This window comes from Trachypithecus francoisi, unplaced genomic scaffold (genome assembly GCF_009764315.1).
Source record: "Trachypithecus francoisi isolate TF-2019V2 unplaced genomic scaffold, Tfra_2.0 Lachesis_group10, whole genome shotgun sequence".
Classification (NCBI taxonomy): domain Eukaryota; kingdom Metazoa; phylum Chordata; class Mammalia; order Primates; family Cercopithecidae; genus Trachypithecus; species Trachypithecus francoisi.
The window spans coordinates 68,339,566-68,347,853 of NW_022681455.1; positions in this window are offsets into that span (position 1 = coordinate 68,339,566).

Below are 8,288 nucleotides of genomic sequence, written 5' to 3' on the forward strand. Positions count from 1 at the left end.
ATGCCCTGACACATACTAGTTAGAATGGCAAACAATTTTTTAGTAATGAAAAATGTCAAGTTTTGTTTAGAATGTGGAAGAACAGTGGATGGAATGCTCATTCACTAATAGTGGGCTGTAAATTGTTACAGGTATAACTTTGGAAAGTGATTTGTCAGTAGCTACTAAAGCAGAACATATGTATACCCTGTGGCCTGGCAATGAGCTCCGGGGTGGATGCTCAACTGGTGTGTGTACATATGTGCACCAAAAGATGTAAACTATTCATAACATCTTCAAACTGCCCATCAATAGCAGAAGTCATAAATATGGTGTATTCAAAGATGGAATTCTATATACTAATGATCAGAAGCCATCTACAACTATACATGGCAATGAGGCCAACTTTCACAAACAGAATGTTGAGTGAAAGAAGTCAGATGCAAAAGAGTTTCTGCTCTGTGGTTCTATATACATATGGAGTACAAATACAGGGAAAACACATCAGTGAGGTTAGAGGTCGGGATGACGGTTACCCTTGGGGAGGGGTTGGTGACAGGAAGGGAGTACAAAGGGTATTTCTGCAATGTTGATAATGTTTTGTTTTCTTATCTGGATAACGGTTACATGGTTGTGTTCAGTTTGTGAAAATATAGCAAATTGTTTAGTTATTATGTGTGCACTTCTTGGTATGTATATCACATTTCAATAAAAAGTAAAGCCTAAAAAATGAGTTAAAATTTTTGCCACACTTTACATACTAACGTTTTTTTTGAAGGTCATAATTCTCTCATAAAAATACTGAGCAAGATTATAATTGAATACTGAATCATTGCATACTTATCAAATCCTGATACAAAAAAAACAAGTATCATTAGTTGAGGAACTTGGGAAATGAAATTAGTTTTCCTTAAAGATACTAACATCAGAGATTAACATTTGTGTTCTCCCACAGCAGTGCAAATATTAAAAGCAAAGATTCAATAAGATCGTGTTATAAATGACAAGTATATCCTGGCATACAGGGGCACATAAGTGGAGCTATCTTTAATTCTAAAAGCTACAACTATGTGGTCCAAGGAGGGAGGCACACATTTATCAATGCGATATGTATGGCAGAGTCTGATTGCTGTTTCCCACCTGGCCAGAGGGCTTGGACTGGATGCTGTTCTTCTGTGTCTTGGGGCTGCAGGAGTGGTTTGCTGAAATGACTTTGCCTTTAAGGAAAGCAGATGAGCAGCTAACGTTGGCTAACATTTATTGAATGTTTGCTTTGTGCCAAACACTGTACTAAGCAGAGCTGATTTGAGGGAGAGGAGAAGCCGGTTCAAATTACTAGAATCTAGTGGTCTGGAAGGAGGCCTTGGACATGTCGATATTGCATATCACTGCAAATCCTCAAGAGTTTTTTTTAGTTGGATGACCCTGTTGAAGGGGATTTTGAATTACTTTTCTTTGGTTTCCAATCTTTGAAGTAGGAAGTATTGTATTTTAAAGAGGATAAAACAAATTCACAAAAGGTTAAGTGATTCGTTCAATGTCACACAGCTAATAAGAGACCCAGCCAGGATGTGAACCCAGCTAGACTGACTCCAGAGGCTAAGACATTAGCAATTAAACTGTGCTGAGTAATGGTTGTCTATTTTTATGTCACCAAAGTCCAAACAGGACAGAGTAACATGAGGATGGACAAGCCACAGTGCAAATGCAGAAGGACCTAAATGTTGGAAATTAATCCAGACAGCAAATGACGCCTAGATCAAGGAGTCTTGGCAATCTCTGGGAAATATTTTTCCCAGAAGGTTTCAAACATAATTCAAGTTTATTTAAAAGTCTAAATCAGTTTCTTATAAACCAAAAAGGGTTCTATCCTAATCAACTTGATACATATTAATATTAAATGATCATTTTAAGTTATTCTATCTTACTCAAAGAGTTTTAAATCAGTATTCTGAGATAATATACTTCAGCTGCCATACAATTGCACTGTGTCTTTGTTTTAGTAATATAAAAGTATTCTTTCCTCCATCAACCAACATTTAAAATACATTTCTTTCATATTAGTGGAATTTTATGTGCCTGCTATGTACCATGTGGAAATAATCAAGTCCCATTATGAACCCAAAGCCAATTCAGAACCAATTTCAAAGCAGTTTACCCACTTAGTATAAGCAGCTGTGCACTTTTACATTTACAGTTTAACATTTAAAATCCCTGTGTTTTAATTTTGAATCTACTTTTTTGATATAAGTTAATTACTTTGGCAGGATCTAGACCATGCTGGGGTTTGTATCATATGGACTCACTGCTCCCTGCACCAGGTGGCCAGCTGTGTGTGATATCAGAAGATGTCTGGGAGGAAGACTTAGTGTCTCCTGGAAGTTAACTAGTTTGCTTTCTTTGCTCCTAGGACTTTCACGAACTTTTTCAGATTACCTAGGCTTGGATTGGGGTATTATGTCAGTTACTTGGAGAACGAATGCAGGTTCTCCACTAGCCTTATTCTCTTTCAGGGCCTTGGCCAGGAGTGTCTGGTTCCTTGGCCATGTTTTTTGAGATTGGGCCTTATGGCCACCTCCAACTCATTTTCTTCCCCAGTTCCTGACCCTGAGATCAGGTTAAGGGAATGCAGATCCCTGGCAAAGGAGACACTGATGAAGGCAAATCAGAAACCCTCTCTAAGGCATTAAGGGCCTGAGTGATGACTCTGAAAAGGTCTACAATCACCTGAGAAGTTGGGTATTTCTCAAAGAACAGAGAGTAAAGATTTAAATGCAGGTCACCGCAGAGCAGATAAACTCCAACTCCCTCTTGAGAAAAGAACTCAATCACTTTATCTTGTTTTTGAAGCTACTAACTTACCCACCTCACAGCAGGGAAAGGCTTGCTGGCCCTGGGCTCTGGCCTCTGGCCAGTCTTGCTAACTCACATGCCCTCTCTTCATGTTAAAATTGAAGAGCACTGTCATGGCTTCACAAAGCTCTTTAAGGGCATTGTCAGCGTGAACTTGTTTTCATTTTCCATAGTCACCAGCTTGTGAGCCAGCTCCTCGACAGCAGCTCCTGAGAATGTTGTCTGTGACCTCACACCTCTGGACACCTGCCCTTAAGGACTGTCTATTCCAGCCAGCTGTCCCTCCATGTTATCTGTACATATTCTGTCTCCACTCCAGGAACACCTCATGTTGTCCTGGTATTTTGGAAACTAGGTTTTATTGTGAAATCCAAGATGCTACTAAAGGACAACAGAGAAAGAATTTTCCAAGTACTTGGAATTAGGACAGATGACTTTAAAAAAACATTTTGGCCAGGTGTGGTGGCTCACGCCTATAATCCCAGCACTTTGGGAGGCCAAGGTGGGCAGATTGCCTGAGGTCAGGAGTTCGAGACCAGTCTGGCAACATGGTGAAACCTCTCTATTAAAAATACAAAAAAATTAGCCGGGTGTGGCAGCATGTGCCTGTAATTCCAGCTACTCAGGAGGCTGAGGCAGGAGAATTGCTTGAACCCAGGAGGGGAGGTTGCAGTGAGCCGAGATCGTGCCACTGCATTCCAGCTTGGGCAACAGAGTGGGACTCCAGATCAAAAACAAAAACCCATCATTTCCTGGTCAAAGAAAAAGTAGCTTATATTTTCTTCCATCATAAAAGCAATTCATGATCCCAGCACTGGGAAGTGCCAGGGAAATGAGACTGTACTAAGCACTGCACACATTCACCTATTCAGCCTTGACAGTAGTGTGGTAAACAGGATAGAAAATGTCTCTGCTCTAGTGGATCTTAATTCAAATTAGGTAAATAGGCATTAAATAACTAAATCAATAAGATAATTATAGATAGTAAGAAGTCATTTGAAGAAATATTACAACATTAAGGAATAGAGTGATGGGGCAGGGTCTGCTAAGGGACAGGCGGCTAGGTCTGCCTGTGAAGGCAGGATTTAAAAACAAACCTGGGCAAGATGGCTGAATAGGAACAGCTCCAGTCTCCAACTCCTGGCGCGAGCGACACAGAAGACCGGTAATTTCTGCATTTTCAACTGAGGTACTGGGGTCATCTCACTGGGGAGTGCTGGACAATCGGTGCTGGTCAGCTGCTGCAGCCCAACCAGCGAGAGCTGAAGCAGGGCGAGGCATTGCTTCACCTGAGAAGTGCAAGGGGGAAGGGAATCCCTTTTCCTAGTCAGGCGAACTGAGACACACAACACCTGGAAAATCGGGTAATTCCCACCCCAATACTGCGCTTTAAGCAAACGGGCACACCAGGAGATTATACCCACACCTGGCCGGAAGGGTCCCACGGCCACGGAGCCTCCCTCATTGCTAGCACAGCAGTCTGCGATCTAACCGCAAGACAGCAGCGAGGCTGGGGGAGGGGTGCCCACCATTGCTGAGGCTTAAGTAGGTAAACAAAGCCGCTGGGAAGCTCGAACTGGGTGGAGCTCACAGCAGTTCAAGGAAACCTGGCTGTCTCTGTAGACTCCACCTCTGGGGACAGGGCACAGCTAAAAAACAACAGGGGAAGCAGCCGAGGCCTGTGCAGACCCGAACGACTCTGTCTGACAGCTTTGAAGAGAGCAGTGGATCTCCCAACAGGGAGGTTGAGACCTGAGAACGGACAGACTGCCTGCTCAAGTGGGTCCCTGACCCCTGAGTAGCCTAACTGGGAGACATCCCCCACTAGGGGCAGTCTGACACCCCACACCTCACAGGGTGGAGTAAACCCCTGAGAGGAAGCTTCCAAAGTAAGAATCAGACAGGTACACTCGCTGTTCAGCAATATTCTATCTTCTGCAACCTCTGCTGCTGATACCCAGGCAAACAGGGTCTGGAGTGGACCTTAAGCAATCTCCAACAGACCTACAGCTGAGGGTCCTGACTATTAGAAAGAAAACTATCAAACAGGAATAACACCTATACCAAAACCCCATCAGTACGTCACCATCGTCAAAGACCAGAGGCAGATAAAACCACGAAGATGGGGAAGAAGCAGGGCAGAAAAGCTGGAAATTCAAAAAATAAGAGCGCATCTCCCCCTGCAAAGGAGCGCAGCTCATTGCCAGCAATGGATCAAAGCTGGTCAGAGAATGACTTTGACGAGATGAGAGAAGAAGGCTTCAGTCCATCAAACTTCTCAGAGCTAAAGGAGGAATTACGTACCCAGCGCAAAGAAACTAAAAATCTTGAAAAAAGAGTGGAAGAATTGATAGCTAGAATAATTAATGCAGAGAAGGTCATAAATGAAATGACAGAATGAAAACCATGACACGAGAAATACGTGACAAATCCACAAGCTTCAGTAACCGACTTGATCAACTGGAAGAAAGAGTATCAGCGATTGAGGATCAAATGAAAGAAATGAAGCGAGAAGAGAAACCAAAAGAAAAAAGAAGAAAAAGAAATGAACAAAGCCCGCAAGAAGTATGGGATTATGTAAAAAGACCAAATCTACGTCTGATTGGGGTGCCTGAAAGTGAGGGGGAAAATGGAACCAAGTTGGAAAACACTCTTCAGGATATCATCCAGGAGAACTTCCCCAACCTACTAGGGAAGGCCAACATTCAAATTCAGGAAATACAGAGAACACCACAAAGATACTCCTCCAGAAGAGCAACTCCAAGACACATAATTGCCAGATTCACCAAAGTTGAAATGAAGGAAAACATCTGAAGGGCAGCCAGAGAGAAAGGTCGGGTTACCCACAAAGGGAAGCCCATCAGACTAACAGCAGACTTCTCGGCAGAAACTCTACAAGCCAGAAGAGAGTGGGGGCCAATATTCAACATTCTTAAAGAAAAGAATTTTAAACCCAGAATTTCATATCCAGCCAAACTAAGTTTCATCAGTGAAGGAGAAATAAAATCCTTTACAGATAAGAAAATGCTTAGAGATTTTGTCACCACCAGGCCTGCCTTACAAGAGACCCTGAAGGAAGCCCTAAACATGGAAAGGAACAACCGGTACCAGCCATTGCAAAAACACGCCAAAATGTAAAGACCATCGAGGCTAGGAAGAAACTGCATCAACTAATGAGCAAAATAACCAGTTAATATCATAATGGCAGGATCAAGTTCACACATAACAATATTAACCTTAAATGTTAATGGACTAAATGCTCCAATTAAAAGACACAGACAGGCAAACTGGATAAAGAGTCAAGACCCATCAGTCTGCTGTATTCAGGAGACCCATCTCACAGGCAGAGACATACATAGGCTCAAAATAAAGGGATGGAGGAAGATCTACCAAGCAAATGGAGAACAAAAAAAAAAGCAGGAGTTGCAATCCTAGTCTCTGATAAAATAGACTTTAAACCATCAAAGATCAAAAGAGACAAAGAAGGCCATTACATAATGGTAAAGGGATCAATTCAACAGGAAGAGCTAACTATCCTAAATATATATGCACCCAATACAGGAGCACCCAGATTCATAAAGCAAGTCCTTAGAGACTTACAAAGAGACTTAGACTCCCATACAATAATAATGGGAGACTTCAACACTCCACTGTCAACATTAGACAGATCAACGAGACAGAAAGTTAACAAGGATATCCAGGAATTGAACTCATCTCTGCACCAAGCGGACCTAATAGACATCTATAGAACTCTCCACCCCAAATCAACAGAATATACATTCTTCTCAGCACCACATCACACTTATTCCAAAATTGACCACATAATTGGAAGAGTAAAGCATTCCTCAGCAAATGTAAAAGAACAGAAATTATAACAAACTGTCTCTCAGACCACAGTGCAATCAAACTAGAACTCAGGACTAAGAAACTCAATCAAAACCGCTCAACTACATGGAAACTGAACAACCTGCTCCTGAATGACTACTGGGTACATAAGGAAATGAAGGCAGAAATAAAGATGTTCTTTGAAACCAATGAGAACAAAGATACAACATACCAGAATCTCTGGGACACATTTAAAGCAGTGTGTAGAGGGAAATTTATAGCACTAAATGCCCAAAAGAGAAAGCTGCAAAGATCTAAAATTGACACTCTTAACATCACAATTAAAAGAACTGGAGAAGCAAGAGCAAACACATTCAAAAGCTAGCAGAAGGCAAGAAATAACTAAGATCAGAGCAGAACTGAAGGAGATAGAGACACAAAAAACCCTCCAAAAAATCAATGAATCCAGGAGTTGGTTTTTTGAAAAAATCAGCAAAATTGACAGGCCACTAGCAAGACTAATAAAGAAGAAAAGAGAGAAGAATCAAATAGATGCAATAAAAAATGATAAAGGGGATATCACCACGGACCCCACAGAAATACAAACTACCATCAGAGAATACTATAAACACCTCTACGCAAATCAACTAGAAAATCTAGAAGAAATGGATAATTTCCTGGACACTTACACTCTTCCAAGACTAAACCAGGAAGAAGTTGAATCCCTGAATAGACCAATAGCAGGCTCTGAAATTGAGGCAATAATTAATAGCCTACCAACCAAAAAATGTCCAGGACCAGATGGATTCACAGCTGAATTCTACCAAAGGTACAAGGAGGAGCTGGTACCATTCCTTCTGAAACTATTCCAATCAATTGAAAAAGAGGGAATCCTCCCTAACTCATTTTATGAGGCCAACATCATCCTGATACCAAAGCCTGGCAGAGACACAACAAAAAAAAAATTTTAGACCAATATCCCTGATGAACATCGATGCAAAAATCCTCAATAAAATACTGGCAAACCGGATTCAGCAGCACATCAAAAAGCTTATCCACCATGATCAAGTGGGCTTCATCCCTGGGATGCAAGGCTGGTTCAACATTCGCAAATCAATAAACGTAATCCAGCATAGAAACAGAACCAAAGACAAGAACCACATGATTATCTCAATAGATGCAGAAAAGGCTTTTGACAAAATTCAACAGCCCTTCATGCTAAAAACGCTCAATAAATTTGGTATTGATGGAATGTACCTCAAAATAATAAGAGCTATGTATGACAAACCCACAGCCAATATCATACTGAATGGGCAAAAACTGGAAAAATTCCCTTTGAAAACTGGCACAAGACAGGGATGCCCTCTCTCACCACTCCTATTCAACATCGTGTTGGAAGTTCTGGCTAGGGCAATCAGGCAAGAGAAAGAAATCAAGGGTATCCAGTTAGGAAAAGAAGAAGTCAAATTGTCCCTGTTTGCAGATGACATGATTGTATATTTAGAAAACCCTATTGTCTCAGCCCAAAATCTCCTGAAGCTGATAAGCAACTTCAGCAAAGTCTCAGGATACAAAATCAATGTGCAAAAATCACAAGCATTCTTATATACCAGTAACAGACAAATAGAGAG